The sequence below is a fragment of the Vipera ursinii genome (genome assembly GCF_947247035.1).
Source record: "Vipera ursinii genome assembly, chromosome: 2".
Lineage (NCBI taxonomy): Eukaryota > Metazoa > Chordata > Lepidosauria > Squamata > Viperidae > Vipera > Vipera ursinii.
In genome coordinates, this window is record NC_139513.1 from 133,570,926 (window position 1) to 133,583,583 (window position 12,658).

Sequence of the window (12,658 nt, forward strand, 5' to 3'; positions counted from 1 at the left end):
GGCACCCATCTTAAATACATACTGGGTTGCTAGCAATGATTAAAAACAAAATAAAAATATAATAAACCAATAATAATATATGTATACAACACCTGAGATAAAACAATTAATACAACAATAATAAACCATGATATGGCCTCAATTACACAGCCAGGGCTCTGGGCTCATTAACAAAACCAGGTTTCAAAGTCACAAAAGACCAGCAGAGTCAGAACAAGTCTAATCCCCAAGGAAAAGAGGTTTGTTTGTTTATTCTGTATTTGTTTGTTTAATTTCTACGCCATCCATCTTGTCGAAGTGATTCCAGGGGGCTTATGGTCTTTCAGTAAAACACCATATAAAATATTTAAAACAATAAAGTTGGGCACCCAACAGAAAACCTTCTCTTCCTGGGCCCCACCAGTAATGGAGAAGACCCAGAACAAGCCATTCCTGGTGGGTAGATACAACTGGGGAGTGACGGACCTACAAGCATCAGCAAATATCAATAAAACAAAACTACAGATAGTCCTCAACTTACTACAGCTCATTTAGTGACCATTCAAAGTTAAACTGCACTGAAAAAAGTGACGTATGACCGTTTTCACACTTACAAACATTGCAGTATCTCCATAGTCATGTGATCAAAATTCAGATGCTTGGCAGCTGACTCATTTATGACAGGTGCAGTGTCCCAGGGTCATGTGATCACCTTTTGCGACCTTCTGACAAGCAAAGTCAATGGGGAGGCCAGATGCACTTAACAATCATGTTACTAACTTAACAACTACAGCCATTCACTTAAATTTGTGGCAAGGAAGATCATAAAACGGGGCAAAATTCACTTAACAAATGTTTCTCTTAGCAACAGAAATTTTGGGCTCAATTGTGGTCGTAAGTCGATTACATATATTATGTTCAACTGCAGGGGTGTCAAACTCGCAACATCATGTGACGCGATGTATCATGATTTTTTTGCCCTTACCGGCAATGGGGTGGGCATGGTTTCGCTATGATGCATCTGGCCCACGGGCCGGCAGTTTGACACCCCTGTTCAACTGGATGGGCCTAAGCTGCAGTTGCCATATCTAGGTCTACTGACCACTAGATGGCAGCAAAGAGAACTACACAGTCTTTGTGGCTACCATATTGTAACTAGTGATTGCCTGGATTTTTGCACCATAAATACTGCAACTCTATAAACATATTCATAGGTAAATTGTTAAAAGTACAAGGAAATTATTTTTTTCTAAAATTTAAGAATACTAAGAGATATTCTATTCCCTTGATTACAAACTTTCAAGAATAGGTAAATTTTAAGGTAGAAGTAGTCCTCACCTAATGATGGTAATTACAATCACAATTTCAATTGTCAAACAATGAGGCCATCACATGACTACAAGACTTAAGGACTGCAATCCCAGCAGTTCCTGTTGCTGTACTTAAGTCAGGATCACAGGATAGAATCTCCTTTCAACTTCCTGCCAATGGGAGGCTCGCAAGCAGGTTGTCAAGTTGGTAGGTGGCTGCAGTGGTGCAACTGGGTACAGGATGGCTGCTTTGGAGAACAGGCACACAGAAAGTGGCAGGAGCAACTTACAGAACCACCTTGCAACGTTCCCCTGCAGGCTTCCCCATTGATTTTGCTTATGGAAAGCTGGCAGGGAAGTTCACAAATAGTGATCATGTGATTGTAGTATGTTGCAACTATTATAAGTGTGAGTCGGTTGCCAAGCCCAGGTCAAAATCATATGACCACAGGGATGCTGGGACAGTCAAAACTTTGAGGACTGGTCATAAGTACACTTGTTCAGCGTTTTTGCAATTTTGAACAGTTGCTGAACAAATGGCCATTAACTGAGAAGTTTTTTTATTTTATTTTATTTTAATCCCATTTATATCCCGCCCTTCTCCGAAGACTCAGGGTGGCATACAATTTAAGCACAAACCAATGTGCTTAGCAATAGCCTTCATTCTATGTATATACCTGCTTATTAGGGCTTTTGCCCCCCCCCCAAGCGGCATTATTACAAAGTCAGCTTAATTGCCCCCAACAATCTGGGTCCTCATTTTACCTACCTCGGAAGGATGGAAGGCTGAGTCAACCTTGAGCCTGGTGGGATGCGAACCTGCACTAATTGCAGGCAGCTGGTGTTACTTAAGGAGGCATTAGCCCACTGCTCCACCAAGGCTCCACCAAATTAACGTTAATCAGAAAAATATCACTGCCTGAAGTATCCCCAGTTTTCATTTTAATGGGACTAAAAAAATATTCAGAGATCCACAGTGGCAGAAACAGTCCCTATTTATAGACAGTCTATACACTGCAGATGGGGACTGTAGCCAAGAAATTAAAAGACGCTTGCTCCTTGGGAGGAAAGCCATGGCAAATCTAGACAGCACACTAAAAAGCAGAGACATCACCCTGTTAACAAAAGTGCGTATAGTCAAGGCTATGGTCTTCCCAGTTGTTGGGGGCAATTAAGCTGACTTTGTAATAATGCCGCTTGGGGGGTGTATGAAAGCCCTAATAAGCAGGCATATACATAGAATGAAGGCTACTGCTAAGCTTGTAAGCTGCCCTGAGTCTTCGGAGAAGGGCGGGATATAAATGGAATTAAAGTAAAATAAATAAAATAAATGTATGGCAGTGAAAGCTGGACCATAAGAAAGGCTGAGCGCCAAAGAATTGAAGCCTTTGAACTATGGTGCTGGAGAGACTCCTGCGAGTTCCTTGGACTGCAAGGCGATCAAACCAGTCAGTCCTAGAGGAGATCAACCCTGACTGCTCTTTAGAAGGCCATATCCTGAAGCTAAAACTCAAATACTTTGGCCACCTAATGAGAAGGAAGGACTCACTGGAGAAGAGCCTAATGCTGGGAAAGATTAAGGGCAATAGAAGAAGGGGACGACAGAGAATGAGGTGGCTGGATGGAGTCACTGAAGCAGTAGGCATGAGCCTAGATGGACTCCAGAAGATGGTAGAGGACAGGAAGGCCTGGAGGAACATTGTCCATAGGGTCGCGATGGGTCGGACACGACTTTGCAACTAACAACTAACAACAACAAATACATACATCAAACACTTTTCAGAAGCAAGAGAACAAAGGTTCCAAGATCTGCAAGTGGGCATCACACACTGCCCAGACTATCATACAAGGACAAATTATGCATTGCAAATATTGCTTGGAGGTAGGAAATACTTCTAATGTAATCTACCAGATCCCCTGCATGGATTGCTCCCGTGACCGTGTAGGACAGAGGGGAAGGGAGAGGAAGCTAACCACCAGATTGCAAGAACACAAGTGAGTGGTCAGATGAGGAGATCTGAACTCATTGGGAGCCTCACATTGCAATGAATAAGGGCATACATTCAGTTTCGCAGCTATTAAGATTGCTGACTGAGCAGGTACAAAAATAGCCAGGGAAATTATTGAAGCCTGGGAAACGGGCCCCTTGTTAGTCAACAGAGTTGCTAATTTACTTATCAGGTTCTTAGGAGATGAGGACTTGGCAGCACAAGAAAACAACAGCCAATAATTTAATAACTGGCCATCAATACCCCAGTCAACAACTAAAAAGCCACACACAACCAGGTACCACATAAATACTATGCATTCTGGTGTGAGAGAAGTTTCCTGAGGATGGGTTCCAGAACAAATCTGAAAGCTTGGAAGACTAAAACTTTGGTCCTGGTGATTGACCCAGATTGGATTCTGGCACATTATCAAAACACTCAGAAGTTGAGGGGGAAAGTAGTACACGAATGCGAAAGAACTTCAACAGAATGAATGGTGGATTCAGAACAAAAGTGCAGAAATTGTTGAAAGTCCCAGAAGCACACTTTTCAGAATAATTATTATTTTCTAGACATAGGATTTAATTTTCTACAAAAGCTCTTCTTTATTGAGTCATGTGTCGGAAAATCTGCCTGAGAAAATGTATAAAGAACCCAAATGACTCACTGGGAACTTGCTTACCAGTTTCCCTAAGAGGTAATCGTTTAAAACAAACAATTTATTTATTTCTGCAAAAAGAGAAAGCTTCATTATATTTACTCAAATAAGCCTGTGTGGGGTAATAATTATTTGCTTCATGAGTAGAAAAGAGGTTGAGTTTCCAAAGTCATCCCTGCAAATCTCAACTTGCCTGGGAAGGGCGTCACTGAGTTGATAGTTTTAATGGCAAAAAGTGAAGAGGAACTAAAGAGCCTCTTGTTGCGGGTGAAGAAGGAGAGTGCAAAACTTGGGTTGAAACTTAACATTAAGAAAACCAAGATAATGGCATCCGGCCCTCTCAATTCCTAGCAAATAGATGGGGAAGAAATGGAGATAGCGACAGATTTTATTTTCCTGGGCTCCAAGATCACCGCAGATGGGAACTGCAGCCAAGAAATTAAAAGATGCTTGCTCCTGGGGAGAAAAGCTATGGCAAATTTAGACAGCACACTAAAAAGCAATCACCCTGCCAACAAAAGTGCATACAGTCAAGGCTATGGTCTTCGCAGGTGCAATGTATGGCTGTGAAAGTTGGACCATAAGAAAGGCTGAGCACCAAAGAATTGAGGCCTTTGAACTATGGTGCTGGAGAAGACTCCTGCGAGTCCCTTGGACTGCAAGGTAATCAAACCGGTCAGCCCTAGGGGAGATCAACCCTGACTGCTCTTTAGAAGGCCAGATCCTGAAGCTAAAACTCAAATACTTTGGCCACCTAATGAGAAGGAAGGACTCACTGGAGAAGAGCCTAATGCTGGCAAAGATTGAGGGCAATAGAAGAAGGGAATGACAGAGAATGAGGTGGCTGGATGGAGTCACTGAAGCAGTAGGCGTGAGCTTAAATGGACTCCAGAAGATGGTAGAGGACAGGAAGGCCTGGAGGAACATTGTCCATGAGGTCACGATGGGTCAGACGCGACTTCGCAGCTAACAACAACAATGTAGAAATTATCTTATAGTCAAATCTGAGATTTCTTAGAATTACAATCCTGAAACATCTATGGGAGTCAATCATACAAAGCCTTCTGGATTGCCTTTTGCAGCGGCCATTGAAAGAAATTATTCATTGATAACTGATGAAAATTTGGTTAAACAAATTAGAGATCAAGGTCAAGGACATATAAGAAGGATATATAATGCATTGATAGAAATAGACTCAGAAACGGAACTTGTTAAAGATTGTATGATAAAATGGGCCCAGAATTTTCAGGACGTCATAACAATGGATACTTGGGAAAAGATATGGGTTAGAAATGTAAAATTTACACAGGCTCAAAATTTAAGAGAGAATTTTTATAAAATGTTTTATAGATGGCATTTAGATCCAAAAAAATTAGCAAGTATGTATCCAAACTGTCAGCCCAAATGTTGGAGGTGTGGTTGTGATGATGCAACATATTATCATATATGGTGGACTTGTAAAAAAGTCAAAGCTTTTTGGATTAAAATTTGGTGGAACATGCAGAAGATATTTAAGAAAAGGATAAGGTTTTCTCCAGAGTTATTTCTGTTGGGTATTATTACAGATTGTACTGTCATAGATACTAAATTGATGTTGAATTTAATTATGGCAGCAAGACTTTTAGTAGCGCAATATTGGAAGAAGGAGGAACTGCCTACTATAGAAGAGTGGACTTTGAAAGTTTCAAACCTGGCAGAAATGGCAAAGATTTCAGCATATTTGAAAGAACAATCGCAACAGAGATATATTGTAGAATGGAGAAGATGGATCGAGTATATTCAGAATAAATATGGAACTAAAAAGTTTCATTTAGCATATGAATAAGTATTAGTTTTATATGATGTATTATTAGGTATTCATTATTAGTTAGTTATTTAGTTATGTTTAAGGGGAGTTAAAGTACGATAGAATTTAATGTGTTTTTTTAGTTAGTTAGCATATTTTAGCTTTAGTTTGTAAAAGTTAATACCCTGTATTCAGCTCTGGGAAGTCGGGGGGGGGAGGGGGAGGGAGGGTAAGTGGGGGGGAGGGGGAGGGAGGGAGTTTATGTTTTTAAAATGTATTCTAAAACTTTTCAATAAAAAAAAGAAATTATTCATTTATTTAAAAGACTTGGAGAGCTGCTCATATTATGAGCCACAGTCTTGGGCAGTTCACACAGGTATAAAAAACTTTTTTAGGGACTTCCAGTGGCGATGCGACGCCGAAGACAGCCGTTTTCGGGCTGCCCGCTCCGCAGCTGTGTTTTTCCATCGTAAACAGCGCCGATCAGCTGTTTAGATGGATTTGAAGCCCCCTCCTCGGGAGAAGAGGAGGGGGTGAGGCCCCAGGTAGGGATTGAGCTCTCCGGGGCCGCCTGAGCTGAGAGCTTGGGCGGCTGAAGGATGAGCCCCCCCGAAGCCTGGGTTGCTCCGAGCTGCGCAGCGCCTCTGCTCTGGGATTTTTGGAGCAGAGCCAGGCGTTAGCAACCACCCCTGCCAAAAGGAAATACTTTTGATTATCAAGATGCAGGCAGAGCGGTACAGGAGGTCAAGGTGAAGTGGACTCTTTATTTTTACTCTCTAGCTCAATGGATTTTATAGCTTTAAAGTGAAAGTGCGCAATAAGTGAAAGTGGGGGAAGATGGCGGCTAAAACTTCTAAAGCTCTTCGGAATGCGGGGTCTTCCCTGGTGCAAGAGACCTCATTGCAAGCTTTGCTTCTTCCTGCATCTCCCCCGGTATTGACGCTTAAGGATTTACAAGATGCTCTTGGAAAGCATGCACAATTGATGTCTGATATGATGGATGAAAAGTTGAAAAAGCTGGAGGAGAAAATGGAGGAGAAATTGGAGAAATTGGAGAAGAAGATGGAAGAGAAGTTGAGAGCAATGAGGGTGGACATCTTGTCTATGGTTGAATCCGTAGCTGAATGTGTGCAACAGCTGGATGTAAAAGTGGAGGATCTCAGTCAAAAGAACTCTATATTAGAAGCAAAGGTATTAGAAAATGAAAATATAAGGGATAAAATGGACGGAGAATTGAGCCTTGTTCAGTATCATCAGATGCAGTATGCTATTAGAATCAGGGGTTTAAAGGAGAATGGTAAAGAAGATTTAAAGCAGCTGATCTCTGAGGCTCTGGAAGGGGTACTGGGCCAGCCAGCATCTGAAATTGAGGGAAATATGGACAAAGTTTTTCGTGTAAATTCATGGATTGCAAGACAGAGGAAGTTACCCAGAGATGTGGTGGTCTACTTTACAAAGAGAGTAATTAGAGATGAAGTCATTCAAGCTGCTTATGATACTAAATTGATAGTGGCTGAGCAAGAAGTTTTGGTTTTAAAAGAGATCCCTCCGAAGATCCTAAGGAGAAGGAAAGATTTTGCATTTCTAGTACAGGAACTTAAGAAACGTGATATTAAGTTTAGATGGGAGATTCCAGTTGGATTGGTGGCGACGCACGAAGGTAAAAGATATCGTTTGGTTACTGTGGCTCAGGCACGTGATTTTTATAGTAATGTGTTAAAAGCAACCCCCCTATCATTTTTGGAAGCTGCAAAAGGATATGGAGTGGGAAAGCTTCAAGATGTTGCAGATAGACAGACAGAGGACAATGGTGTTGGAGGGGATCAAGTCACAGTCTCATCGGATGCTGCAGGAGGCCAGAAGAAGACGTGTGCCGCCCTAAGAAGAGCGAGACGAGAGCAAGAGCAAGACCAGCAGAAAGTTATGGAATCTCCAAAGCGTGCTTATAGTGAAGATGGGGGAGGGGAGCGGTCTAAAGAAGTTTTGGGGGTCATGACAGATGTGCTCCAAAAGTTTTGGGGCGTTAAGATTGCTGATTAAATTTTTAAATTAGAATGTCAATGGAGTAAAATTATTATAGAGGAGAAAGAAAGTTTTTTTATATTTTACACAATTTAAAATTGATGTTATTTGCTTGCTAGAAAAGTATATTAGGGTTATGGACTTAAAGTATGTGTTGAACTAAGAATGGGTACGCAAGCTCCTAATTAACAATAAGTTGTCTTAGAGACTGCCTAAACCTTCTTTTTATACTCTTTTTATTTGAACTCAAGGATGATTAGGAACTGCGAGACATTTGGCGTGATACATGCAAGAACTATTTTTGATCATAGTTTAGTTTGGTCGGAGATTATTAGGTTAACAGAGATAGGCGCTTTTGGCGTGTAACGGAGAATTTGTTTGGAAATTAGAGAAAGGTGGGAGAATGCAAATAGCAGGTGAAAGTTTTTTTTTCCTTTTTTTTTGAAATTAATATGAATAAGGACTGGGATTAAGAAAATTTATTCTGAGTAAAGTTCTTTTTCTGTTTTCCTTTTTTCCTTTTTTACTTTATTTGTAATATTAATATTCTTTGTATTCATTTTATGTGAGCTAGAGGGAGATAGAATTTATAGTTTATTGTTGATAACATAGGGGTGTTTACCTTTGTTTTTCGATTTTATACCCTGTATTTAGCTCTGGGAAGTCGGGGGGGGGGGAGGAGGGAATGGGGGAGAGGGATAGGGAGGGTTGGATAGGGGTGGGGGAGGGGGGATTAAAGTCAAAATGTATTGTAAAACTTTTTAAATAAAAAAAACTTTTTTTAAAAAAAATAAAAAATAAAATAAACCACCACCCAAAGAACCACAATAAAAACTCTTGGTACTCTGGGGCAACATTCTCCCACATATCAGCCTTTCATCTTGCTGGACTCCATCCTCATCTTACCTCTGCAATTCATCAAAGTCCTCCGTGTTCCGCACACAGCAGGGTCAGCTAAGGAGAAGACCTACCTCCTTGGTTCTACCAGATGACGGTACGTAAGAGAAGGGATTTGGAGCATGCCCACCTTATTTGACCTAGTGGAACTGGCAACAACGCTCAGGGAAAAGGAAGTCCCACAAATATCCTGATCCCATGCCATTTAGGGCTTTAAAAGTGATAAATCAGCACCTTGAAGTGCACTGGACAAAAAAAAATTGGCAGCGGATGGCATTCACCCAGCCACAGTGTAATTATGGTCAAACTGTGGTGTGGCTTAATGTTTCCCTATTCTACACCCAACCATACACAAAATTCAACCATCTGATCAAGAGAAAACTGGCTTTGTATCAACAAATGAAAAAGTTGACATATTATACAGTCAAGGATGAAGGCTGTCCATCTGTCTGTGTGTCTCTGTGTGTGTGTGTGTGTGTACACACACACACACACACACATACATACATATTCTCAGCCCCATCCGGAAGAGCAGGGAAAAACGCAGCTGGAACGAGTGCCGAGTCCACAGGAAGAGTTTATTGTAAAGCAAACAGCAGTCCAAAGGAAAACGAAGTCAGCGTTGGCCGCTACCCGCAACCAACGCTGCTAAACACCCGCCCAAGGCAGACGCCCATACTCCACCCAAACACGCCCACATCCGCCCATCCCCTATTTACGCCCCGCCCCACCTCATCAGTCTTTTGCCCCTCGCCCTGACACCCAGCGCTCTCCACCCGCCAGGTAAGCTCCCACCCATGTCTGAGTCCACAACCTTGTGACCCACCACCTTCATGCACCACACCCACATCCCACCCAAGGGCGGCCCCCACCCAACCCCGGACACCGCCCCACCCCCCACGGACCCCGGCACCACCAAATTCCCAGCCACGCCGGCGGGCTCATTAGGCACAATCCCTCGCCGTGCGCTCCAGAGGGAGGGAGCCAGCAGCTGCCCCTCAGCAGGCCCGCCGACGCCGTGTTCTCCTGTTTGCACCGGCGTCGGCCTTGATGCAGGCACCGCGGCGTGAATGAACCCGTCTCCTGACGAGGAGGCCACGGAGCCTGCTGGCACCGGGCGGGGCCCGGCAGAGCTGTCCTGCGCATGCATGTGCCCCACCGGGAAGCCCCGGGACACCGTCTCGGGCGCTTCGCCAGTTGGGAGAACGCAGGAGCCGGCCGCCACAAAGAAGGTGCCTGTGGCAGTACGGGTGGTGTCTGTGTCCCTTGCGAGCCGGAAGGGCGCGGGGGACGACCGTGGCATGGGAGGTGCGTCCACGGAGTGACAGGTGGGGCCTGTGTGTCCTGCTGGGACGAGGGTCCATGGGCACTGTGCCGGACGTCGGGCCCCTGCTGAATGTCGGGCCTGCGGGGCACGACACATATTATATAGATTAATCAAAAAGAAACATGAGAAAGGACACAAAAAAGCAAAACACACACACAAATGTGTGTGTGTGTGTGTGTATCCTTTCTCATCTTTCTTTTTGATTAATAAAACAGTTTTCATTATCTCCTTTTCCTTTCTGCTTTCCACTAATGCAGTATCAGGCACTTCCCTCCACTGACCAATGCTTGGGCCTGTGAAACACCTCCTGGCCACTGTACCAACCCAAAATATCATATAAAAGCAGCTCTGGGGAGTAGAGCATAGATCCCCCACAAGCCGAATCACCACTATCTCCTTCCTAAGTGGCAATAAGATAAAAGGGCATTGTTTAAGGGGAGGATAAAGGGAAAAGAGTACACTGGAGACCACAAATTAATATAGTGTGATCTCATCCTGCCACGGTCTACTCATGCAGCAACGACATGTTGCACTTCAATGGGATTAGTTCAATGATGGCAAACCTATCACATGTGCCATTTTTGGGGACACGCCTAGAGCCCCCACAAAAATGTTGTGCAAATGTTGGCAAAGATTTCAGCGTATTTGAAAGATCAATCGCAACAGAGATATACTGTGGAGTGGAAGAGATGGATAGATTATATTCAGAATAAATATGGGACTAAAAAGTTTCACTTAGCATTTGAATAAGTAGCGGATTTATATGATTTATAATTTGCTTGTAGTTATTTTATTAAGAGTTAAAGTGCAATAGAATTTAATATCTTATTGTTCTTTGCATATTTTAGATTATGTTTGTTTGTATTTTTATACCCTGTATTTAGCTCTGGGAAGTCGGGGAGGGGGGAGGGGAGGGGAGAGTTGGGGAGGTTTGGGGAGAGGGGAGGGGTTTTGTATTCAAAAATGTACTGTAAAACTTTTCAATAAAAAAAATGTTGTGCCCCCTCAGATGGCCTTCGAAACGTCTGCACTCACACAGCCTCTGCAGCCTCCAGGTGGCACATGAGTTTTGGAAGCTGCAAGGCCACACAAGAGCATCTTCTGAAGGTTACAGGTCTTGTGCAACCAGAAGCTGCCTCAGATAGGCATTTTTTCTGAGAAACAAAGACAAATAGAAAAATATTTACAAATATGTAAATATTTATTTATTAAATTTATATGCTGTCCATCTCACTATCTAAAGCGAATTTGTTAGGAAAGAGGGGTGTGCATATGAGAAACACCAGCAGAGTCATGTTTTTTCTGAATTTTTGACCTGCTGAGCCCAAATGTTAACCATCATCATATTAGCTGCTGGCACTGGACAGGATCAGGCAGAACAGAACAGGTTTCTAAAAGATCTCAGATCTCTTTCTTGTACATCATCAAGAAAGTGGATGCTACCACAGCAGAGACAACAGCAATTAACAGAAATGGCTGCGGTCCATAATTCTTTCAGGAAAAGTTCATTACAAAATCAAACTTTTTATAGAAAGGTATATTTTAAGAACTGTCCTAATGCATATTTGCAGGTAAATCTCACATTTCCTTACAAATAGTCATGTTGTTTGCAGCTAAGTGAAGCTAATGTTTTGCGAAAGATCCAGCAACTAAGCCATGAGCTAAAGGAAGCACTGCTAGGGAAATTTTGAGGGCGATGGGGAAGTAACTAGTGTTTTTTTTTAAAAAACCTGGTAATGTCTCCTTCATGTCAAACTAAGTCCATGTAGTTTTCTCTAGAAGAGTATAGATATAGTTAATTACTTTCTTCCAAGATGTTTTTTCAGCTTCCCTCTCTAAATTTATTGCTATAGGATTTTCTGGTGGTCTCCCTTCCAAGTACTGACCACGTCTGACTCTGCTCAGTTTTTCAGCCCATGTTAACTACAGCTTATGTAAAGGGAAAGAAAACCCACATGGCACTATAATATACTGTAAAAGTTGCATTTAAAGACCCAACTAGACACTTTCACTAAGCATACAAGAATTGAAGATGTGTGGCACTCAGACTGGATTTAAGCTGACCTTAATTTTTGCCAACAGCAAATTTTGACTGCATTTCTGTGAGCTTTTGAGTCAAATTGGCACACAAAATTTCTTAAAAACAAAATAAAGCACTTCCTTTTGACTCATGAAAGCAACTGGGTTGCTTTCCAGGACCACTGGACTATTTTGAACACTGGCCCTTCCTTCCTCCACAGGTATAGGCAGCGACAGTCAGGAGCAGTTTCACAAACTCTTATGTGGGCCTGGAAAAAAGATGTTGAAACAGCACAGAAGGGGCTTTGTTTATACTTCTGCATGATCCAAGGCATTTCCTTTGAAGGATTTATGCAACATCGTGTTAGTACTGAACGTAGGGGAGAATTTCTTATACTACACCATTCCAAGTAGTCGGAAACATAATACAGAGGATTTTGTAGCTGATCTTTCTAGGGCTTGTGATGTGTCACGCTTAGGAAAAGAAATGGAGACTGACTAGCTACCCTCACTCCTGTGCTCTGGACACCAGAGCTGCTTAACAGTTTTCCTTAAATAGTCCACGATACGTTATCTTCTCAGAAGGATTGTACACAGAAGACACCAGCTCTTGATTATCATTTGCATGCAGACCTAACAAAGATGCCTGAAATCTATCTAAGGGTACAGGCC

General features: G+C 42.5%; 1 protein-coding gene across 5 annotated transcripts in view; it reads right to left on the reverse strand.

The window, feature by feature from the left end:
• ARSG (arylsulfatase G) overlaps nucleotides 1–12,658 on the reverse strand; it is a 164,086-nt gene that overhangs the window by 121,645 nt on the left and 29,783 nt on the right. The window lies entirely within an intron of this gene.